At 45.8% G+C, this 25909-nt stretch overlaps 1 protein-coding gene across 2 annotated transcripts in view; it reads right to left on the reverse strand.

The window, feature by feature from the left end:
* Window positions 1-25909, reverse strand: part of LOC129701196 (chondroitin sulfate N-acetylgalactosaminyltransferase 1-like) — a 211129-nt gene that overhangs the window by 158966 nt on the left and 26254 nt on the right. The window contains exons 1-2 of one of the 2 annotated variants that reach the window (XM_055642293.1): window positions 17775-17845; window positions 16764-17628 (exon numbers count right to left, since the gene is read on the reverse strand). The exons of the other annotated variant lie outside the window; for it this stretch is intronic. The gene's annotated coding sequence lies outside the window, so the exon portion shown is untranslated. Of the gene's footprint in view, window positions 1-16763; window positions 17629-17774; window positions 17846-25909 lie in introns of those variants that run through there. 2 annotated transcript variants of the gene reach the window in all.

Below are 25909 nucleotides of genomic sequence, written 5' to 3' on the forward strand. Positions count from 1 at the left end.
CATTATGCCGAGCGGTAGAGTTGCTTTCTTACAGCTCCAGAGAGCCCGGTTCAAACATGACCACAGGTACTGTCTGTACGGAGTTTGTACATTCTCCGTGACCATGTGGGTTTTATCCAGGTGCTCCAGTTTCATCCCACATTCCAAAGACGTGCAGATTTGTCAGTTAAACAGTTTCCCCAAATGTTCCCCAGTGTGTAGGATAGACCTTGTCTATGGGCGATCGCTAGTCAGTGTGGACTCAGTGGGCTAAAGGACCCGTTTCAATATTTTAAAAAGACACATATTTGTTGCATTCCTCCAAACCTGTTGCATCCCTGCTCAAGAACCTTGGGCACAATCCCATTAACCAACTAGTTAAAAAAAAAAAAAAAAACCTGCCTAAAAGAGCCAGAAATCAGGGTTCATTTCTGACCTTGGGTGGTGTCTATGTGGAGTTTGCACGTTCTCCTTGTGAATGCATGGGTTTCCTCTGGGTGCTCCGGTTTCCTCCCACATCCCAAAGACACGACGATTTGTAGATTAATTGGCCTCTGTAAATTATCAGCCACTCCCTACACACTAGGGATAGTGGTTTATGTGGAATTCATGTGAACTGGAGGTCAAAGGTCGGCAGGAGAGCACAACAAATGGATTATTTCCATGCTGTATCTTTCGACGATTCAATGAGAGGTGGCCACGTAATATGGAATGTCTCCTGTGTTTGTGAAGCTTTCCTCATATCCCAGGTCATGGATGAAGGCAGATACAATTTTTAATTATAGTAAGATATTTACTAAAATATAAGGGGCAGCACTGACACAGGGGTAAAGTTGCCGCATTACAGTTTGGTGCTGTCTGAACGGAGTTTGTACGTTCTCCCCGTGAGTTTTCTCCAGGTGCTCCAGTTTCCTCACACACTCTAAATCCGTACAAGTTTGCAGGTTAATTGGCTTCGATAAAAATGATAAACTGTCCGTAGTGTGTAGGATAGTGTTTGTGCATGGGGATTGCTGGTAGGCACAGAATAGGACAAAGGACATTTATTGTCACATACACCAATTGGTGTAGTGAAATTTGAGTTGCCATTTGCAGCACACCAGTAAAAATAAGACACAATATTAAAGAATTTAACATTGAACACAAAAACATCCCCCCACAATGGATCCCACTGTGAGGTAAGGCAACAAAGTCTAGTCCTCTTCCTCTTGTTCACCCATGATCGGGCCTATTGAGGCCTCCGCAGTCGCCGCGACGGCGGCCCGATGTTTCAGGCCCTCTCGCCGGATGATGGAGCGCCGGCGTTGGGAGAACACTCTCAGCGGCTTGGAGTGTCGGGAACGGCCGCTTCCCCCCCAGGAGACCACAGCTCCCGAAGTACATGGGCCGCGGTGGTCGGAGATCCAACACTGGCGATCTCTGCGAAAGATCCCAGGCTCCGCGGTGTTTAAACCCAGCGCTGGATGCTCCGCAGACCCCGCAGCTCCACGATGTAGGAGTCGGCGGTCTCAGTACTCCGGAGCTTACCACACGGCAACGTAAGGCATCGCCCGCTCCGCAATGGTGCTTCAGCGTTGTGCCGCCACCGAAGCTGAGGTTCTGGCCAGTCCCGGCAGGAAACGCCGCTCCAGTCCCGTTGATAGGCCGCGAGGAAGGGGCGAAGATGCGGTTCGGTAGAAAGCTGCATCTCCAACTAGGTAGGGACTGAGAAATACAGTTTCCCCCTTCTCCCTCCCCCCCCCACATAAAAAGACTAGACCTCCAAAACAAAAACTTTCAACACACTAAAAATAAAAACGGGTGAAAGGACAAACAGCTGCAGGCAGTTGCGGGCTGAAGGGCCTGATTCCACGCTGCATCTCTAAACTGAACTATGTAAAAAAGGAATTTCACTGTACCTAGATACATGTGACAACAAAATACCATTGAGCCAATGAACTGATAGAAGGACGACTTACACTGACAACTAAATGAACACTGCTTCATATCAGGGTCCCATCCCTGCTTCAGAATGCAAATTTTAAATCAAAGACAGAAAATAAAATCAGAGGAGTAACAATCATCCTGATGTTCATCCAGGAGATTAGTAGGAATAATTCTCAGCAGCTGTGGTTCATAGATTTCACCTCAAATTCCTGGGCATTAACATCTCGGATGAACTATCCTGGAGCCAGCACATAGATGGAATCTGGAAGATGGCGTGCCAGTGCTTTTACTTTCTTAGAACTGCAAGGAGAATCAGCAGGTCACAAAATTCTCTAAGTACTTCTACAGATGTACTATAGAAAATAACCTATCGAAACAAGGAACTGCAGATGCTGGTTTACCAAGGAAAAAGACAAAATACTGGATTAACTCCAACCTTAGGTAACCTCTAGAACCCCCCCCCCCCCCCCCCTCCCCCCCTTTATCTCCTCTCACTGTTGTGGGACATATCACTGATGGGGATGAGTCAGAGTACAGAAGAGAGATCGAGCAACTATCCATACGGTGTCAGCACAATAACCTGGCCCTCAACACCAGCAAAACCAAGGAACTGATTGTGGACTTTGGAAGGAGTAGGATGGGGACCCACAGTCCCGTTTATCTCAACGGGTCGATGGTTGAAAGGGTCAAGAGCTTCAAATTCCTTGGCGTGCACATCTCTGAAGATCTTTCCTGGTCCGAGAACACTAATGCAATTATCAAGAAAGCTCATCAGCGTCTCTACTTCCTGAGAAGATTACGGAGAGTCAGTTTGTCAAGCAGGACTCTCTCTAACTTCTACAGGTGCACAGTAGAGAGCATGCTGACCGGTTGCATCGTGGCTTGGTTCGACAACTTGAGCGCCCTGGAGAGGAAAAGACTGCAAAAAGTAGTAAACACTGCCCAGTCCATCATCAGCTCTGACCTTCCATCCATCAAGGGGATTTATCGCAGTCGCTGCCTCAAAAAGGCTGGCAGTATCATCAAAGACCCACACCATCCTGGCCACACACTCATCTCCCTGCTACCTTCAGGTAGAAGGTACAGGAGCCTGAAGATGGCAATGACCAGGTTCAGGAATAGCTGCTTCCCCACAGCCATCAGGCTATTAAACCTGGCTCGGACAAACTCTGATCATTTATAACCCATTACCTGTTATTTGCCCTTTATCAGTTTATTTATTAATGTGTGTATATATTTGTATAATGGTATATGGACACACTGATCTGTTTTGAAGTAAATGCCTACTATGTTCTGTGTGCTGAAGCAAAGCAAGAATTTCATTGTCCTATACAGGGACAAATGACAATAAACTCAATTGACAATAAAATGACGATTGGTGAGACCAAGCAGAGGCTGGGCGATCGTTTCGCCGAACACCTCCGCTCGGTCCGCATTAACCAACCTGACCTCTCGGTGGCTCAGCACTTCAACTCCCCCTCCCATTCCGTATCCGACCTCTCTGTCCTGGGTCTCCTCCATGGCCAGAGCGAGCAACACCGGAAATTGGAGGAACAGCACCTCATATTCCGCTTGGGGAGTCTGCAACCTGGGGGCATGAACATTGAATTCTCCCAATTTTGTTAGCCCTTGCTGTCTCGTACCCTTCCTCAGCCCTCGGGCTGTCTCCTCCCATCCCTCAGCCCTCGGACTCCTCCTCCTCCTTTTCCCTTTCTTCTCCCCGCCCCGCCTCCTTTGGATTGCTGGCTTACAGATTTACCATGAGATACAGTGCTTTTGTTTGCCATGCCCACAATGAGCCCTTTCCTTGGAAGGGCTGGCATCTGGCTGACTATGGTGCAGAGTGCTGTGGAGTTGGCTTGTGAGGCAGAGCCAACAGGGGAAAAGTAATTCCGAAGTCCTGGACAACAGGAATTTACAACTCCTCAATAGGATTCCCAAAGAGCCACCGACCAACCAAGGTAACATTTCCATCGTACACCGTTTGGACTCGTGCCACTGCAAATAGTTATCTCGGAAAGCGATTGCCCAGTCCCTGAACACTGATGTGAAGTCCAACGCAAATTAGATCAGCACCAATAAGCCAACGTTCCCTCAGCCAAACACCCAATGTGTTATTCATTTTCTCTTTGTTGCTACCCAATCATTCACGTTCCCTTTCCCCTCCCCACCCCCACATCTTGCAATGTAAAATATTCCTATTTCATAGTCAGAGCAAGGAAACTGGCCCTTCAGCCCAACTTGCCCACGCCAACCAAAATGCCCCATCTACACACTTGTCCCATATCCCATATCCCTCTATCCATATATCTGTCTAAATGTTTTAGACAGTGTGATACCTGCAAATGTTCCAATTTTTTCCTCAGTTCTCATGACAGATCACCCATCTGAATCATTGACAGTTTCTCCCTCTCCACAGTTTGCCTGAAATGCAAAATATTTACTGAATATATTAGAGAATTTTTAAATGAACAGCAGTCTATACAGTTCTTTAGACCCTGTCCCAACACTCATCAAGATCTGCCTCAGTACCATTTCCAGTACCATCCGCAAATCCCTTGCTTCTTCCATATTAGTCAGAGTCGTGAATGAACATAGACGTCTTGAACATAAATTAATATTTTCCAATCACCCCGAGGTGGGGAATCCTCAAAATTTCACTCTTAATGGCATTCCCATTATTCTCTATTTTTTCCAACCCCCCCCCCCCCGACACACACACACGGTATGATGAGGCAGATAACCTATGATAAGCATTTGTCGGCACAGGGCCTGTACTCACTTGAGTGTAGAAAAATGAGGGGGGGACCTCATTGAAGCATACAGAATAGTGACAGGCTTGGATAGAGTTGATGTGGAGAGGATGTGTCCACTAGTGGGAGAGTCTAGGAGTAGAGGTCATAGCCTCAAAATTAAAGGGTGTTCTTTTGGGAAGAAGGGGAATTTTTTTTAGTCAGAGGGTGGTGAATCTATGGAATTATTTGCCACAGAAGGCTGTGGAGGCAGTCAATGGATATGTTTAAGGCAGAGATAGATAGATTCTTGATTAGTACAGGTGTCAGAGGTTATGGGGCGAAGGCAGGAGAATGGGGTTATGAGGGAGAGATAGATAAAGATCATCCATGATTGAATGGCAGAGTGGACTTGATGGGCCAAATGGCCTAATTCGACCTATCATTTGTGACATCCCCACATCCCCCATCTTCATGCAGCCAATTTCTCAATAGATAATCTAAAGCAAGTTTAACCTTCTTCAAGATTAAGAGTGTTTTTGGTTTTTAATTCATATTTAAAAGGGCATTGTAGGTCAATTACTCATCCAGTAACCCACAGTCTGGCCCAATGACTCACGGTTAGTGTTTCAAAGCCCACCATAGCCGTTGTGGATTTAAATTAAATCTAACAAAAAAGGAATAATTTAAAAAAAAAAAAAAAAAAAAAGCTGGAGAAACTCAGCGGGTGCAGCAGCATCTATGGAGCGAAGGAAATAGGCAACGTTTGGGGCCGTTTCAGACTGATCGGGGGCGGGGGGGTGGGTGGGGACAAGGTGGAAATGCAGAACCCGAAGGCTAGACAGCAGTACTGGGGAGGAGACAGCAAGGACTAAAAAGATGCCCCTGGGGTGCAGACTCCACAAGGTGCTGTGAGTTCCTCCAACTCAGCTCGCTGTCACACAGCAGAGATCCCTGGAGAACGGATGGATAGGATCTGCTGACATCTAGAGCAGCGATGACATAGATGAGGTTGGAAGAGATCAGGACACCTCAGCTTGGTTATGGCGGACCGAGCGGAGGTTCGGCGAAACGATTCAGAGCAGCGGACGCAATAGATGAGGTTGGAAGAGATGCAGGGTAAACCTTCGCACCTGGAACGATTGCTTGGGTCCTTGAACGGAGTCGAGGGGGGAGGTGTTGCATCTCTTGTGGTTGCAAGGGAAAGTGCCCAGGGAGGGATGGGAAGGGGGAGGGTGGGGTCACGTTGGGGTGGGAAACTGACGGAGGAAGCTTTTGTATGTGACGGCTGGTGGGGTGAAAGGTGAGGACTAGGGGGACTCGGCCCTTGATGCGAATAAAAAATAAAAATTTCAGCAAGGTGATGTAGCTCAGTAATAGAGCTCAGCGGGGGATCCCTGGAGAGTATAGGAGACATTTAGATCAGCAAGATGGTGGGATGGGGGGGGGGGGGGGGGGGGGGGGGAAAGAAAGCCAGAGATGAAGATCAAGCAAGGTAGTAATAGGCCAGGGGAGGGAGTGAGACTAAGCGGATTGATAAAGGCCAGAGTTGAAGACAGGTGTGAGAAAGCGGATTGAAGAGTTGCGAATTGTGAAACCAGAGGATGGAACGTAGTGGAGAGGAGGGAAGAAATAGGTGAGAGTCCAGGTGGGTAATTTACCAATGTGCTTCATTGAGAGTTATCTCCTTCCTTGATTTTGCCTTTGCAAAACTCTAGAACTGCTCTTTGTGGTCAACTCTTAAATGCAAGAAGTACAAAAAAGACAAAGTGCTGGAGGAGCTCAGTGAATAGGCAGCAATTCTGGAGAACATGATTAGGTGACCTTTCAAGTCGGGACGTTTCTTCAGTTTAAATAGGTGACGTTTCAGGTTAAGACCCTTTTTGAGTTTAGTTTATTGTTAGGTGTACCAAGGTACAGTGAAAAGCTTTTGTTGTATTGCTAACCAGTCAGCAGAATGGCAATATATGATTACAATTGAGCCACCCACAGTGTACAGATATATGATAAAGGGAATAACACAACGTTTAGTGCAAGATAAAGTCCAGTAACGTCCAATCAAAGATAGTCCGAGGGTATGATTCCATGCTTGCACATACTAGGTATCCACAAGGTCAGAACTTATACGATAGGAAAGGCCAAAGAAGAGACTAGACCTGAAATGTCAGGTATCTATCCATGTTCTCCAGAGATACTGCCTGTCCTGCAGAGTTTCACCAGCATTTGTAAAATAAAACAGAGCTGGGGAGTTTACCAGGATTTAGAAAAAAAAGGTAAACTCAATGGCACCAAGTTAAATGACCAAGAACGGTGCTGTAATCTAACCACACAATAAAATCCCTAGATTCAGAGCAAAATCCCTACAGTGGAATTGCCAGCTCCGCTTGCCAATTTTACTTTGAGCTACAAGCTAGGCCAAGCCTTTCAGGAGTGAATCGGGAAGCACTTCTGCACACAACTCTAAGCCATGGATGCTAGGTCAGTTGAAAAATTTCCAAGACTAAGCTTGCCAACCAGAGAACAGAGTTTTACTTTGAGGCGGCGCGGCTACAAGCCTCTAGTCTGTCCCGTTTTTATTAGTCTGTGTTTTTGTAGTTTTTGTTAGTGGGGAATGGGGGGGGGGGGGGGGGGGGGAAGCACTCTCCCTGCACACAACTCTCCGTTGTCGTTGAGCAACGAGGAGCATCCAACAGGAAGAGACCGGGGAGGTGCTACCGTTGCCGTCGCGGGGTGGCCGAGACCGGAGCGGTGGAGGAATGCTGCTGCTGCCGATGCCGCTGCTGAGTCGGGGGCTGCTTTGCGGACAGCGGCGCCAAGATCCCTGGAGAGAGAACCGCTTTTGATGCAACGGGAATTCTTTTGCAGGGTTGAGAAAGCTCATGGAGCGGGGTGACATCACCGCCCGCGGGCGGCTGGAATGGCCGCGGGGACTTGCGAAACCAGCTCCAAACCAGAACCTGAAAATGGCTGCGGACAATCGCCATCGCCAGCCGGGGGGACTTTCTGACTCTGACATCGGGGGGAGGAGAGTGCAGTGGAGAGTAGTTTTTTTTTGGCCTTCCATCACAGCTGATGTTTATGTAAAATTGTAATTATGTTGTGTCTGGGTCTATTTGTTGTAATGTATGGCTGCAGAAACGGCATTTCGTTTGGACCTCTAGGGGTCTAAATGACAATTAAATTGACTCTTGACTCTTGAAATCATGAGGACATTTCACTTATTTGGGCCACAATGCTACTTACTGGGCAGAATGGCAACAATCATGCAGACAACTTTAGAGCTGCAGCAAATGGACCAATCTATTCCTTCCCTTCAATATTTTATTATTTCAATAAGTAAAAAAACGACATAATAATAAACAATATACACAAAAGTCAATATTGCTGGTTATATGCACAGTAGTTTAGTTTAGAGATACAGCACGGAAACAGGCCCTTCGGCCTACCGTGTCCACACCAATCAATGATCCCCACACACTAACGGTATCCGACACACACTAGAAAAAATTACAATTTTTACCCAAGCCAATTAACCTACAAACTTGTAAAACTTGAGTTTGGCAAGAAACCAGAGATCATGGACGCAAGTCATGGGGAGAACATACAAACTCCATTCAGACAGCACCTGTAGTCAGTAGACTACTCCATAGACACCACCTGTATTACCCGTAGTAATGGAGGCATTTTGTTTTCTTTCTTTATGCATGGCACCATTACCACTCATTTATTTTAGTTTGTCGTCAAGTCTACCGAGGTACAGTGAAAAGCTTTTGTTGCAAGCTAACCAGTCTGCAGAAAGACTTTACACGATTACAAACCCCTGCGGCGATATATACCTTCCCTTGCTTTATGGGTGCCCACACCATGGCCTCAATGCCCAGTAGCAGAAGGACACTAGTCTGCGGCCCTTCTCCCACAGATCCTTTGCATTGACTGAACAGCACCTTCAACAATTAAACCAATCTGAAACGAGATGGAACGTTGCCACAATGGAGCACCCAGATGAATAAAACAAGACATCAGTGAAGCCACCTCCCAGCATGTGCATGACCACATATTAATACTGTGCTAGGATAGACCCAGTCTCAGGGGCAGCAGCCGTGAGGAGGCATTTCTCCAGAGTCCCTTTCAGCCCAGACTCACAGATGTGGAATCTTCTCCAACTTTGTCCAATCACGCTTATAGAAGGAGAATTCTATAGCCCTTCAGAATTCTATAGCCATCCAGCCCTTCTGGACAGTTCCACCAATCAATCATGGCGGATCTATCTTCCCCCTCTCAACCCCATTCTGCTGCCTTCTCCCCATAACCCCCGACACCCGTACTAATCAAGAATCTATCGATCTGCGCCTTAAAAATACCCAATGACTTGGCATCACAGCCGCTGTGGCAATGAATTCCACAGATTCACCCTCTGACTAAAGAATCATTCGATATGCACAAGTTGTTACAGCTTTGTAACTGGGCATGAGATTTAAAACACAATATATGGAAATTATCAATCAAACAATAGAACATAGAACAGTACAGGAACAGGCCCTTCAGCCCACAATGTCCATGCGGAACATGATGCCAAGATAAACCAATTGCATCTTCTGCATACAATCCATTCCCAGCCCATCCATGTGCCTATCCATAAGCCTCCAAAACATCTACCCCCCCATCAACACCCTTAAAACGATAGAAATAATTTTTTATGATTTCTATTTTTTCTTGCTCATAACACAGATTGGTTTATTAATTTTTCACTTAAAAAAAAAAAAACTAACCCTGGAAAATCCAATTCAGTAACACGAAGATTAATTGGTTAAAAATATATATATACTCCACCCCTCCACTCCCCCCCTCAACCGCTTTTTATCTTGGGACACTGCAATGCTCTGATGAAACAATGTCTGCGGCCATGCTTGATAATTGCCTACATGTTGAGAGTCCCACAAAACAACAAATACTCAGACAGCATAATCACCATTGATAAGCCACAGACCAAAATAATTCACAAATTAGGACCAGGAATAGGTCCATGACCCATGACCCTGCTCCGCCACTCAATAAGATTAAGACCTCAGCTCCACTTTCCTGCCTGTGCACCATAACTGTGGACTCTCCAACAGATCAAAAATCTGACCAATTTATCCTCCATGGAGATCCAAGCACCAACCAACCTTCAGGGCATTGGAGACAAGGAACTGCAGGTGAAGATTTACAAAAACAAGAAAGACACACAATGCTGGAGAAACTCAGCAGGCTGGGCAGCATCTCTGGAGAACATGGATCGACAACATTTCAGGTCCCGACCCTTTCACAGACCGATTGTAATAAGGGAGAGAAAACTGGCAGAGAAGAGAGGTGGGGGCGAAAGTGTTGTGGATACAAGTGAGAGAGGGAGAGTTTGGCAGATTTGCAGAGGTAAACAAAAGAAATGTATGCAGGACCTACAACTACACACACACACGTATCATGTAGCAGAATTGCTCGGGTGTTGTAACCTTGTACTCAATTTTAATGTTTCGTTCATAGGTCATGCTGAAATTAATGCTCAAGCCCAAGACTAATTTAATGGATTATTTACAGTTTACAATTCTTTTTTTCCAAATGAGATACTTCTGGATATCAGACTATCATATTGGATATTCAGAGCACTCTGTTTATTTCACTTTTCCCATTTCAGTCATGTTTAACCACAATTACCATGATGCTAACTGATTAACCAGGTAAACATTGATTTTTTTCCCCCCCATTCTAACACTGCCCTTTATTTAGTCATGATGCATCAGGAAGTATTGGCAAGGATACCTGCCACCCTGGCCATTCCCTCCCCTCCCTTCTACTTTCATTCTGGGTTTAGGATGAAGAGGGAGGACTTTGAAAGCCTGGACATCCAGACTTAAGAACAGTTTATTCACCACTGCTATCACCACAACCAATCATCTCTTTCACGCACCTCTTCCAAAAGGTGCTGCCACATATTCTTGCTCTTAGGTTCTGAAGGGCTACAAAAATGCTGGAGAAACTCAGCGGGTGCAGCAGCATCTATTTCCTTCGCTCCATTAATGCCGCTGCACCCGCTGAGTTTCTCCAGCATTTTTGTGTACCTTCGATTTTCCAGCATCTGCAGTTCCTTCTTAAATACTCTTGCCCTCAACTCTACCACATTGGGTTATTCCATTCTTTTTTTTATTTTTTATATGCACTACTTCACTATTTGCACCAGTCTGCTGATTGTCGTAGTATTTATCAGTACTGTACGTATAGGGAGGTTGCACGGCAGTCGAGATCATGACCCGTGACCCGTACTGTTGCCACGCAACACCTTCTGGAGTACAAGCGGTGAACGTCAGGTAAGCACTTACTATGGCTGTCAGTCTTCTGTCCCAGCATCCGGACTCCATGCTGACTGGTTCCACACTCGTGAACCCCGGGCCGTTTGTTCCCCCGTGGGGGGGGGGGGGGGGGGGGGGGGGGGGTAGTGAATCATTCGGTGTGTGGGTCGTGGGATGTGAATCAGCCGGTGTGGTTGTCGGGGGGCGTGAATTATCCGTGTGTGGGTCGGGGTCCGGGGACGTGTGGGTCTGTGGGTCTGAATCACCCAGTTTGTGGGTCGGGGGGGGTGAATCACCCCATTTGTTGTTTGTGGTTCGGGGTCCGGGCGGATGAATCACCCCGGTGTGGGGGTCAGGGTGCCGGTGCCAGTGCAGTGCGGTCACGGTGGGCAGAGGGACCAGACTGCCCCCAACTCTGCTGCAGCTGATGGGGACGTTGCCGGGTTTATGGCCCCGTGTGTCTGCGGCCTCGCTCCATCATCCCCGTGTGTGTGCGCGCTGCCGACCCACAGCCCGTCACAGTGCGGCTGCACAGTGGGGAGATGGGGCGGAGGGTGGCCGTGGCCGGACAGCGCTGACCACGGGGGAGAGTGGGGGCTGTCCCGAGGGATCCGCTCCTTCGGCCGCTTACACCTTTGTGCTCAGGTTCAGAGCACTCAGTCACCCTCCAGCCCCGGGCTGCTTGGGCCAGGACTTGCCCTCGATCCGCCTGCATGCTGCTCTTTCGCAAGTCAGTGAGCAGCAGCAATTTCAGAGATTTTCTCTCTGTTACCCCTATTTCCACAATTGTTTACAGCGCAAAAATTGACCATTTTGGTGTTTTTTAACAGATAAGAACGTACGTAATTCGTGCATTACTACTGTGTGCTGAAAGCTGCCTTGTACTCCAGAAGAAGTACTCTGAGCTATTCCGTGCATCAGGCCCTTTGACCTTATGACTTTACGTGCAACCCCCCTATAGCGTTTATTCTTTGAGCTTCGTACAAAGAAGGAATTTCATTTGCACCTTGGCGTACATGACAAGAAACCAATCTAAATCTGAAATTTAAACTTAATTAAAGTGTCCTCCAACTAATGCCACAGGATAATTTATTGCCCAAAAGGAACAGCCGATGTCTTTAGCTGCAATGAATCACCAGTTTACAAGCTGATGTGGCTTTGCTGCTAACTTCTGGAAAATATCAAGGAGACAATCTTTTCCTGGAACATTAAACACACTGACAGACCATAAGACAAGTACATTTGAGAGGAGGGTGCGGAGGGAAGATGAACGAGAAGCTACTCCAAAGACAGCAGAGAGCAACTATAAAATATCTAAAAAGCCCGTCAAGTCAGTACATAGTAAAATTCGTGACAGGATGTTTGTCTGTTTGTATCACAAGTTATGAGAAATCTGCCCCCTAGTGGTTAGACGAGTGAGTGCAGCAAATGGTCAGGATATTCAGCTGCTGATTAATCTTTGATCTATGCTGAGTGCTAATTACCTCCAGGGCATCAGTAACAGCGATACAATGGATACAGTGATTTCACATGCTGATTTGGAGAGCTCCATTAGAAATGAAATGGGGGGGGGGCAGTTAATCAGCAACAGTTACTGCTTTTGATCATTATCCAATCCCTCCTGCTGTAAATGTATGTTAAATGAGAACAGGATAAATCTTTGCTGTAGTTTCGCCAGTTGAATAGTAGCGCTCACAGTTATTTCCCAGAGGTTTGCTCAATACACAGAACCTTCCCCGAGATGGCACTAGCCAGACACACAGAATCAATGGTTACACAAAAAAGCTGGAGAAACTCAGCGGATGCAGCAGCATCTATGGAGCGAAGGAAATAGGCAACGTTTCGGGCCGAAACCCTTCTTCTCCATAGATGCTGCTGCACCCGCTGAGTTTCTCCAGCTTTTTTGTGTAACCTTCGATTCTCCAGCATCTGCAGTTCCCTCTTAAACACAGAATCAATGGGTTGATGAAAGCCTCAAAATGCTGGAGTAACTCAGCGGGTCAGGCAGCATGTCCTGGAGGTCATGGAATGTTGCCTGACCAGCTGAGTTACTTCAACACTTTGTCTCTCCCCTTAGTAAGCCAGGATCTGAAGTTCCTTGTTTCTACAATAACGGGCCGATGCCCAGACCTAAATATTCAAGTGCAATAGAAAACTTGGAACAGAGACGCAAGAGATTGCAGATGCTGGAATCTTCAGAAAAACCAAAGTGCTAGAGGAACTCAGCATGCAAGGCAGCATCTGGAGAGGGAATGGACAGTCTGAAGAAATCCCAACCTGAAACGCTGCCTATCCTACTCACCAAACCCCCCCCCCCCCCCCCCCCCCCCCCCCCCCCCCCCCCCCCCCCACCCCCCCCCCCCCCCCCCCCCGGGTATTTTGATAGAGAATTCTGCATATGCCAATGTTCTTGCTATGGTAGAATAGCAATTAAAAAATGCTCCAGTTCTTGCCAGCTATTTGGAATCGTACCACAAACCATAACCCAGTGTTGACAGTGTCCTGAATCTGTGGCAAGTCTCAGGTTAGCATCTCAGGATATGGAGAGAGGGAAGAATTGCAGGGATTTACAATACCACAATAAGTGAATGTTAACTCAACCCCTTCTGGGGTTTGTATAAAAATTGTCCCTTACTGTTCCATTCCAGGTCATGTTGATAAGTCTGTGCACTAGGAGCCAGACATAAGAATATACTGAACAGAGAACAGACATAGTTATTATCCTTTCCATTGAAATGTACCTCTGTACCATTATATACACATACTTGAATGGCCTTAAAGGGTTCAAACAGCCTACCCACTTGCTCCAGTGTTTCAATACTTACTGGTCCTTCATTTCATTAAAAGTTAATTGTTAGATGTGGCAAGTAGAAGAACAAGAGTGCATTGTAGGTAAGAACAGAAGTGGAAAGTAGAGGATTATTTTAGGACATGTAACTCCCTAACATAAAGCATGGCTTACTCTGGTTTCAGCTCCCATTATAAATGTGACTACATTTATAATGCAAACTACCCATGTAAACTTTCCATGTTGTAATTACACCTTCCTGTCCTTAATGGGATTGCAGCAGCTCCACTGAAAGTGGATGCAATTGAAACACTGCATATTTATGTAGAAGAATTATATTCCAAACCATAGTAAATTGATTAATAATAGATTTGGATGAGAGAAATTCAGATTTTTTTCACGTATCATTGTGCTGCAGTGGAACTTAAGTGGAATTAGAGGTATCGGGACATTCAAAAAACCTTTGACAAGGTCCCACACAAGAGATTAGTGTGCAAAATCAGAGCACATGGTATTGGGGGTAGGGTTTTGACATGGATAGAGAACTGGTTGGCAGACAGGAAGCAAAGAGCAGGAATTAACTGGTCCTTTTGAAAATGGCAGGCAGCGACTGGTGGGTGGTGCAAGGCTCGGTGCTGGGACCCGTTATTTACAATATATATTAACGATTTAGATGAGGGAATTAAATGTGACACAAAGCTGTGTGGCAGTGTGGGCTGCAAAGAGGATGCTATGAGGCTGTAGGGTGACCTGGACACGTTGGGCGAGTGGGCAGATGCAGTATAATGTGGATAAATGTGAGGTTATCCACTTTGGTTGCAAGAACAGGCAGATTATTATCCGAATTGTGCCAGATTAGGAAAAGGGGAGGTGCAACGAGACCTGGGTGTGCTTGTACATCAGTCACTGAAAGTAAGCATGCAGGTACAGCAGGCAGTGAAGAAAGCTAATGGCACGTTGGCCTTCATTGCGAGAGGATTTAAGTTTAGAAGCAAGGAGATCCTACTGCAGTTGTACAGGGCCCTGGTGAGACCGCACTTGGAAATTTCACCGAGAGCTGTGAATCTGTGGAAATCTCTGCCACAGAAGGCAGCGGAGGCCAACTCACTGGATGTTTTCAAGAGACAGTTAGATTTAGCTCTTAGGCTTAAGTAAATCAAGGGATATGGGGGAGGGGAGGGGAGAAGCAGGAACGGAGTACTGATTTTAGATGATCAGCCATGATAATATTGAATGGCAGTGCTGGCTCAAAGGGCCGAATGGCCTACTTCTGCACCTATTTTTCTGTTTCTATGGCATCTCAACAAAAAGATCAGAAAACCCAAGTGAATGGATTTTGCTTGTGGCCAGAAATGCCCTAATTTAATGTGCTGAGACATTTAATTCAGCTCTGTACAGTCAGGTTATGAAACGGTTATGTCCTTGCTAGCAAAACACAGACATGCTGGAATAACTGTGTCAGGTCAGGATGCATAGAAACATAGAAATTAGGTGCAGGAGTAGGCCATTCGGCCCTTCGAGCCTGCACCGCCATTCAATATGATCATGGCTGATCATCCAACTCAGTATCCCGTACCTGCCTTCTCTCCATACCCCCTGATCCCCTTAGCCACAAGGGCCACATCTAACTCCCTCTAAATATAGCCAATGAACTGGCCTCAACTACCCTCTGTGGCAGAGAGTTCCAGAGATTCACCACTCTCTGTGTGAAAAAAAGTTCTTCTCATCTCGGTTTTAAAGGATTTCCCCCTTATCCGCATCTGTGGAGAGAATGGATTGGCAACGTTTCGGGTCGTGACCTTTCTTAAGACTGACCCATTGAATTACTCGAGATTTGTTTTTCTCCAGATTCCAGCATCTGCAGTTCCTTGCGTCATGGTTTCATTGATAACACTGCCTTACATAAAACTGAGCCAGGGCTGGAGAACAAGTGGCGATGATGACCAAAAAAAGTGTCCTGAAAACTATTGCACTTCTTCCTATCTCTCCGAGTCACTCAGTAAATGCCTGGTTTGTGGAATTTAAAAAAAACCCAACTAAAACGATAGGTCAATGGATCTAGAACTGGTGCCAGGCAAAACGATAAGCCACATTGGATCATCTTTCAGTTGACAGCGCCCTCCGTGTTTACGCTGTTCCACACCTCAACTTCTTGAAACACAAATATGTGTTGTAGCAATGGCAAGTGAATCAAGTGGTCATCGCACTCTCTTGCACCCTCTGTTGCTTGTCGTTACCACGACCAAAGGGTAGAATTGACCCCACTCTTGTCTAGCAACGAAACGGATATAAAAGATTCAGAGTTTTATTTCCCATCGTTTTTTTGCTACTATATTATAAATCCAGCTACGGTAAGTGGTTGCCGGCCGTATATATGCTAGCAACTCGCAGCTTGATACATTCGCCATCTGTTTGCGCCGTGTCTAACTTATATTTAACACGTGCAAAGGCTTCGTTTTTTTTAACCCCACTGGTTTTGTATAATTCACCTTCTGATATTTCTTCCCAAGCATATACATACATAAACCAGTGACGGAGCGGGTGCTGGCAGCCTTTACAATAAAACCTCCGTTCACAGTGCAAAGTTATGATATTGTGGATATGAATTTAAAATAACAACCACAGGAAATAAAATGCTGCTGCTTCTCAGGATCGCACACACACACACACACACACATGTACAGTAAAATAAAAATCAGCGTTAAGGAGATGGAGTCCCACACTGTAGAATTGTTGCGTTCCACACTTACAGGAGAAGGTATTGTCATGTTAAACACTTCCCCTTTGCAAACGCACTCGCGACGCCGTTAACTGAACACAAATCGTCTGTGACTCTCCAACGCTCAATATTACAAGAGAGTTGTAACAAAGAATGGATAAAACCATTCTTACCTATCCGGTCATGTACCGTTGATTTAAAAAAATGGTACGGCAACACTGATGTGATTAACGGTTTGGAGTTTGGAATAGATTTTATGTAGAAGAGAGAATATATCATTGCAACCAGCCACTTACCTTCCTTGCGGAATAGTTATTCCGAAATGAAATCCCGTGTAGATCTTGCCAAACGCTGGGTTAAAACCAACATGCAAGAAAATCCAGAGCGCGTCAGCAAACGCCTGGTGAAATATTAAAGGCAGTCTCTGTTGTCCTGCTGCTATTTAGAAGGAGGGTGTTTCTTATTACAAGAGGCAGCGTAATGAGAGCCCGGGTGCTGATTCCGTCATCATTGCCACACCCACATTCGGGGAGTTCAAACTCGCTCTTCCTCAGGAGCTTATTAATTGTTTGTGGGAGCTGCAATGTGCGTTCATAGTGTTATTATTTAACTTTAGCTTTGAACTCCACGCGTCTAAGATAGCACACTGTAAACTTGGGACAACTGAAGCAGCTTTTGATTCACAGAGTGTCACCGGATCCACCGTTGGAAGTACGCTTGCTGTGGCTCCCGAGGCGAGTTAAAAGATCATTATTTGCAGAACCAGCGGCCAGGAAAAGGATTGATGTTGGGACGAAGACAGGGCCAACAAACGGAAGCTCCAGAGTCATTAAATTAATTGATCGCAATTCGGCGCATTCTATTGCTCTTGTCACTGTTAAAATGAGAAAGAGACAGAAAGCCAAGTGTTGTAAAGACAGGAAGATTTGTGTTTATATTGTACCTTACACATTCCTTTCGGTACACCCGAAACATTTTACTGCCAACGACATTCTTTTGAGGAAAGATCCCAGACTGGTTAGGTTTGGCTGGTTATAATTGTTAACGCTGTTTCTTTTCCGGAGATGTTGCCTGGTCCATCGAACAAAGGAAAATACAGCACAAGAACAGGCCCTTCGGCCCACAATGTCCATGCCGAATATGATGCGAAGTTAAACTCATCTTCTCTGATCCATAGTGTTTAAGAAGGAACTGCAGATGCTGGAGAAATTAAGTCTGAAGAAGGGTTTCGGCCCGAAACGTTGCCTATTTCCTTCGCTCCATAGATGCTGCTGCACCCGCTGAGTTTCTCCAGCTTTTTTGTGTACCTTCTCTGATCCATATCCTTCCATTCCTTGCATGCCCATGTGCCGATCTAAAACCCATATCTGCCCACATCTCTTCCCCCCATCAGTACATTCTTCACACTCTGCCAAAAAAAACTTGCCCCACACATCTCCTTTAAACTTTTACCCTCTAACGTTAAGGCTATGCCCTTGAATCTTTGACATTTCCACGCTGAGAAAACATTTCCCAAGCATTTCTAATACTTTTTACTTTTAGTTGAACTGTTGTGGGCAATCTCTCTCTCTCTTTCTCCCTCTCTCTTTCTTTCTCTCTCTCCCTCTCCTTCTTTCCCCCCTCCACATTGCAGAATGGATGATGAATGGACTAAATGGGCAAAGGGCCTGATTTCATGCTATATCTATCAATCAATTCAAGGAAGAGGTCTAAAGAAACTCAAAGGACTATTTAGATCATTAAATCATGAATAGATAAGAACAATAATTGAATTGGTTAATGTAATGCTTGCTGTTGTACCAGTTAAAATGGAGAAGTACAAATGATAGACAATATGCCACACATAGAGAGGATTTCTAAGCAAGTTTATGGAAGTTAATAGCAAGGATCATAGAGCGGAGCTGATCTTTGGTTAATAGCAAGACAGATGGAGGGGAGCCTGTAGATGTTCTTTACCTAGATTTTCAGAAGGCCTTCAATAAGGTGCCGCATATCTGGCTGCAAGGGAAGATGAGAGCCCATGGTGTTAAAGAGAAGATACCAGCATGGATAACGGGTTGGCTGATGACAGAAGGCAAAGAGTTGCAATAAAAGGCATTTTGTTAGGTTGGCTGCTAATGACTAGTGGAGTTCCGCAAGGGTCGGTGTTGGGGCCGCTACTCTTCACGTTGTATATTAATGATTTAGATAAGGGGATTGAAGGCTTTGTGGCCAAGTTTGCAGATAATGCTAAGATAGGTGGTGGGGCAGGCAGTGTAGAGGAAACAAGGACTCTGCAGAAGGACTTGGACAGGTTAGGAGAGTAGGCAGAGGTGGACACATTCTTGTTTAGAACAGGTGGCAAGTGTTATGAGGAGAAGGCAGGAAAATGGGATTAGGAGGCAGAGATCAGCCATGTTTGAATGGCGGAGTGGACTAAATTGGCCCAATATAACCATATAACCATATAACAATTACAGCACGGAAACAGGCCATCTCGGCCTTACAAGTCCATGCCGAACAATTTTTTTTCCCCTTAGTCCCACCTGCCTGCACTCGTACCATAACCCTCCATTCCCTTCTCATCCATATGCCTATCCAATTTATTTTTAAATGATACCAATGAACCTGCCTCCACCACTTCCACTGGGAGCTCATTCCACACCGCCACCACTCTCTGCGTAAAGAAGTTCCCCCTCATATTACCCCTAAACTTCTGTCCCTTAATTCTGAAGTCGTGTCCTCTTGTTTGAATCTTCCCTATTCTCAAAGGGAAAAGCTTGTCCACATCAACTCTGTCTATCCCTCTCATCATTTTAAAGACCACTATCAGGTCCCCCCTTAACCTTCTGCGCTCCAGAGAATAAAGACCTAACTTATTCAACCAATCTCTGTAACTTAGTTGTTGAAACCCAGGCAACATTCTAGTAAATCTCCTCTGTACTCTCTCTATTTGTTGACATCCTTCCTATAATTGGGCGACCAAAATTGTACACCATACTCCAGATTTGGTCTCACCAATGCCTTGTACAATTTTAACATTAGATCCCAGCTTCTATACTCTGATTTATAAAGGCTAGCATACCAAAAACTTTCTTTACCACCCTATCTATATGAGATTCCACCTTCAAGGAACTATGCACGGTTATACCCAGATCCCTCTGTTCAACTGTATTCTTCTATTCCCTACCATTTACCATGTACGTCCTATTTTGATTTGTCCTGCCAAGGTGTAGCACCTCACATTTATCAGCATTAAACGCCATCTGCCATCTTTCAGCCCATTTTTTCCAAATGGCCTAAATCACTCTGTAGACTTTGGAAATCCTCTTCATTATCCACAACACCCCCTATCTTGGTATCATCTGCATACTTACTAATCCAATTTACCACACCTTCATCCAGATCATTGATGTACATGACAAACAACAAAGGACCCAACACAGATCCCTGAGGCACCCCACTAGTCACCTGCCTCCAACCCGATAAACAGCCATCCACCATTACCCTCTGGCTTCTCCCATTCAGCCACTGTCGAATCCATCTTGCTATTCCTGCATTTATACCCAACAGTTGAACCTTCTTAACCAACCTTCCATGAGGAACCTTGTCAAAGGCCTTACTAAAGTCCATATAGACAACATCCACTGCTTTACCCTCGTCAATTTCCCTAGTAACCTCTTCAAAAAATTCAAGAAGATTAGTCAAACATGACCTTCCAGGCACAAATCCATGTTGACTGTTCCTAATCAGACCCTGTTTATCTAGATGCTTATATATATTATCTCTAAGTATCTTTTCCATTAATTTGCCCACCACTGAAGTCAAACTAACAGGTCTATAATTGCTAGGTTTACTCTTAGAACCCTTTTTAAACAATGGAACAACATGCGCAGTACGCCAATCCTCGGGGACTATTCCCGTTTCTAATGACATTTGAAATATTTCTGTCATAGCCCCGGCTATTTCTACACTAACTTCCCTCAATGTCCTAGGGAATATCCTGTCAGGACCTGGAGACTTATCCACTTTTATATTTTTCAAAAGTGTCAGTACTTCTTTTACTTTGATCCTCATAGTATCCATAGCTACTCTACTAGTTTCCCTTATCTCACATAATTCAATATCCTTCTCCTTGGTGAATACCGAAGAAAAAAAAATTGTTCAATATCTCCCACATCTCTTTTGGCTCTGCAGATAGCTGTCCACTCTGTCTCTCCAATGGACCAATTTTATCCCTCCTTATCCTTTTGCTATTAATATAGCTGTAGAAACCCTTTGGATTGACTTTCACCTTACTTGCCAAAGCAACCTCATATCTTCTTTTAGCTTTTCTAATTTCTTTCTTAAGATTCTTTTTACATTCCTTATACTCCTCAAGCACCTCATTTACTTCATGCTGCCTATAATTATTGTTTATGGCCTATTTCTAATCCTATTACTAGTGATCTTGTGAATCCAAACATTGATCTTCACCCTACTACCCTATCTCTCCAACCTTCTTCCCCTCTACACTTAGTTATCTCACTTTTAGAAATGCTGCCTGACCTATTAAGTATTTCTGGCATTTCCTATATTAATTTTCAGTACAATTGGACAGGATATCAAAGATCTTCCCTGGTTTTATTTATGCATAGCTGTAGGATTGTTGTAGGTTTCTGAAAGAGGAAATAGCTCATTGTAAACTGGCAGTGCAATATCCTCATTTGAGATTAAAATAACAAATTCCCAAATGTTAATGTTAAATGTTTACTCCTACAAAGAGTAGGAGTAAACGAGTAAACGGGTCCTTTTCACAATGGCAGGCAGTGACTAGTGGGGTACTGCAAGGCTCAGTGCTGGGACCCCAGCTATTTACAATAAATATTAATGATCTGGATGAGGGAATTGAAGGCAATATCTCCAAGTTTGCGGATGACACTAAGCTGGGGGGCAGTGTTAGCTGTGAGGAGGATGCTAGGAAACTGCAAGGTGACTTGGATAGGCTGGGTGAGTGGGCAAATGTTTGGCAGATGCAGTATAATGTGGATAAATGTGAGGTTATCCATTTTGGTGGCAAAAACGGGAAAGCAGACTATTATCTAAATGGTGACCGATTGGGAAAGGGGGGAGATGCAGCGAGACCTGGGTGTCATGGTACACCAGTCATTGAAGGTAGGCATGCAGGTGCAGCAGGCAGTAAAGAAAGCGAATGGTATGTTAGCTTTCATTGCAAAAGGACTTGAGTATAGGAGCAGGGAGGTTCTACTGCAGTTGTACAGGGTCTTGGTGAGACCACACCTGGAGTATTGCGTACAGTTTTGGTCTCCAAATCTGAGGAAGGACATTATTGCCATAGAGGGAGTGCAGAGAAGGTTCACCAGACTGATTCCTGGGATGTCAGGACTGTCTTATGAAGAAAGACTGGATAGACTTGGTTTATACTCTCTAGAATTTAGGAGATTGAGAGGGGATCTTATAGAAACTTACAAAATTCTTAAGGGGTTGGACAGGCTAGATGCAGGAAGATTGTTCCTGATGTTGGGGAAGTCCAGGACAAGTGGTCACAGCTTAAGGATAAGGGGGAAATCCTTTAAAACCGAGATGAGAAGAACTTTTTTCACACAGAGAGTGGTGAATCTCTGGAACTCTCTACCACAGAGGGTAGTTGAGGCCAGTTTATTGGCTATATTTAAGAGGGAGTTAGATGTGGCCCTTGTGGCTAAGGGGATCAGGGGGTATGGAGAGAAGGCAGGTACGGGATACTGAGTTGGATGATCAGCCATGATCATATTGAATGGCGGTGCAGGCTCGAAGGGCTGAATGGCCTACTCCTGCACCTAATTTCTATGTTTCTATGTTTCTATGTAAATACTTTGGACAATTTTAACATTTTGTATCAAATACAGAGGGGCATGAAAACAGTTCATGAATAGTCACCGATCCGAAACATCACACATTTCTTCTCTCCAGAGATGCTTCCTTTCCCGCTGAGTCACTCCAACATGTTGTGTCCATCTTCGAAGCATATCGCGATTCAGTGTTGGTTATTGCTCTGCCCGCATAAGCGATGGGACGTCCCTTTTGGAGCAAGGCTGCCCCCAGTCCCTTGTTGCTCGCGCTAACTGAATCGTCCGCTCCTCCCTGGGATTGTAGAACGCTACGATCGGTGCTTCAGATACCATCTGTCTGATCTTGGACATCGCATTGTCCTGCTCAGAAGACCACTCCCATGCTATTTATGGTCTCGTCAGCTGTCTGTTGGGCTCAAGGGTATCAGATAAGCTGGGTAGAAAGTGGCTCAGGTACTTGACAAATCCAACTAGCCTCCGCACACCCTGTATAACAGAAGGTGCTGGCACGTTGACCACATCAGTGACCTTTTTGTGGTTGGGTTGCAGTCCTGTGCCAGTGATGATGTGTCCTAAGAAGGGTATCTTGGTTGTTCTGAAGACAGACTTGTCTCTGTTGAAGGTACACAAAAAAGCTGGAGAAACTCAGTGGGTGCAGCAGCATCTATGGAGCGAAGGAAATAGGCGACGTTTCGGGCCGAAACCCCCCCCCCCCCCGCCCCTCTGTGATCCCTTCTCCTCTTGTCTCTGTTGAGTTTGATGCATTGCTGTACGCATCGCCGAAGCAACTGCTCGAGCTTCAAGTCGTGGTCGGTGATCACGTCTTCCATTGCCTCTTCTTTACCATAGATGAGGATGTTGTCTGCGATGCAAATCATTCCAAGTAGCCCTTCAAGAGCTTGATGTAATCTTCGCTGGAAGATTTTGGAGGAAAGGCTTATACTGAATGGCAGTCTGCTTCACAGATAACGACCGAAAGGTATGTTGAACGTTGTGAGATTGCATGATTTGTCGTCCAGTTTCACCTGCCAGAAAGCTGAGCTCAAGTCCAGTTTACTGAAGATCTTCACTTGGTCGAGATCTGGCAAGATGTCCTCAATAATTGGGAGCGGATAGTGTTCTCGCTTTAACGCTTTGTTTAACGGTCGTGGATCGATGCATACACGGAGATCGCCATTCTGTTTCTCCGCAACCACGAGCTGGCTGACCCAACTCGTCGGCTCGTGAACTGGTGCGATCACGTGACGCGCTACCATGCGCTCTAGAGCCGTCTTCACCTTCTGCTTTATCACGTGTGGTGAGCATTGTGGCGTAAGTGTGGGTTGTGCTTCCTCATCAATCTGCAGGTGTACTTCACCGGGCAACTCTCCTAGTTTACCATTGAACACCTCTCCATAGTGTTCTTCAGCCTAAAGCCCCTGTCCCACTTAGGAAACCTGAACAGAAACCTCTGGAGACTTTGCGCCCTTCCCAAGGTTTCCGTGCGGTTCCCGGAGGTTTTTGTCAGTCTCCCTACCTGCTTCCACTACCTGCAACCTCCGGGAACCGCATGGAAACCTTGGGTGGGGCGCAAAGTCTCCAGAGGTTTCCGTTCAGGTTTCCTAAGTGGGGCAGGGGCATTACACACTTTCTCCTTTACAACAGTCGATGTGTGTACATGATGAAAACTGTCGTCAAAGTGGTCAATTTAATTCGCTGACCAGCTTTGCTCCCTAGCAGCGGTGTGACGTCATCACTGACCACAGTGAACTTAACAGTAAATTTGCAGTTTGTCTTGGGGTTGAGCAGCTTAAACCGGCAAACTCCTTCCGTGTCCATCGTAGTCTTATTCCACATCATGAGCTTCTTTTGACATGGGGCAAGTGTGTGTGGTCTACGCCGTGTAAATATCTGCGTGGCAAGATGTTCACGCTCGCTCCACTGTCCACTTGGAAGTCAACCTGCTTCCCATTGACAAGCATTGATGCGTAGACATCATCTCTGGGCCGTACCGTGTTAATTGTGAGCGTGATATTATCGATTCACTCAATGCTCGTGTCACTTCCGGCCTGGTCGTCCACTTTGTGCACTTTCCTCTTTCTGCACACTTCGGCAAAGTGGTTGCGACTGCCGCATGCCTTACACGTCTGTCCGTAGGCTGGACATTGTTGTTTGTCCATTGCACGCTCCTTGCCACAATACTTGCACGTTCTCGCTTCTTGGTTGTGCTTGCCTTGGCTTTTCTTTGGTTTAGCCCACTTGCTTTGCTGTGTGGATATTACACAGCAGCGCCTCTCTTGCCACTCTACTGTCTGATTTTGTAAACAATAGCAGCAGGCCTGCTACTTCCACCGTCGGTGAATGCTTGGAGATGAGACTAAGCAGTCTCGGCACTCTTGCAGATGTTGATACATCCATTGAGAGTGAGCTTCCTTTCTTGCAGCAAACGTTTCCTCGTCTACGAGTCGCTAAAGCCAAGCATGGTCTTGTCACGGAGCAAGTTGTCTGTCACGCACTGGCAGAAATTACAGGTGTTCTCAGGCTAGTGAGAAACTATTCAAAGTTCTCACCTGCTTCTTGCCGTCTCTTATTGAAGAGGTACCGCTCATAAGTCTAATTTGTCTCTCCAATGGCTTAGCTCTGGAACACGCGAATGATCTCGGCCAGTTCATGGCTGTCCTCGTCATTGGCGAACACAAAAATGTTGTAAATCTCCAGTCCTGACGGGCCAATAGTATGGAGAAACAATGCCGTCTGGTAGGCTGAAGTTTGCCTGTCTAGCTGTGCAACCATGCTGTAGCTTGACCACATCTGCCGCCATGTTTTCCAACCCTCAATCACTCCGCGATTGATGATCAATGGGATCAGTGGTCATATAGCGCTCATGGGAGTCGGACCGGTAGCGTGCTGTGGGGTGCAACCGGTGGCTGACTGCGTAGGCTGCTGGTGGTCCGTCCCCTCGTCCCCAGTACTCGTCTCAGCATGCTGCTGGACGGCCGTCTGCCCAGTCTGCCCCTCCCTTTGCGTAGTCATGTCGTTTTGCGGCTGGAATTATTCTTTCTTTGCCTTGAATCCTGCTCACCCACCTCTCCTTCGAAGCTTTACAATTTCGCTTGTCCTCAGCTGCCAACTATCCTAGCCGGGACTTTCAGGTTGTGGCAGAAAAAACGATTCTCTAAGGCAGCACCGCTGCCACCATGTTTGGACACATTTTTTCCAAGAGTAACTACGCGCCTGCACATGCGTGGACTTTATAAAGTCGTAGTATATATTACGCGCTTATATATATAACATTCAGCAAAACGATATATATATATATATATATATATATATATATATATATATATATATAGTCTACTCTGATATATAGGAGCCCACACCTGGAACAGCGGATACAGTAGATGAGGTTGGAGGAGGTACAAGTGAATCTCTGCCTCACATGAAAAGACTGTCGGGGTCCCTGGATGGAGTCGAAGCGGGAAGTATAGGGACAGGTGTTGCATCTCCTGCTGTTGCTGGGGAAAGTACCCCGGGAGGGGGTGGTTTGGGTGAGAAGGGATGAGTTGACCAGGGAGTTGCGGAAGGAACGGTCTCTGTGGCAAGCGGAAAAGGGTGGCGATGGGAAGATGTGGCTAGTGGTAGAATCCCGTTGG

This window comes from Leucoraja erinacea, chromosome 1 (assembly GCF_028641065.1).
Source record: "Leucoraja erinacea ecotype New England chromosome 1, Leri_hhj_1, whole genome shotgun sequence".
In the NCBI taxonomy this organism is placed as follows: Eukaryota; Metazoa; Chordata; class Chondrichthyes; order Rajiformes; family Rajidae; genus Leucoraja; species Leucoraja erinaceus.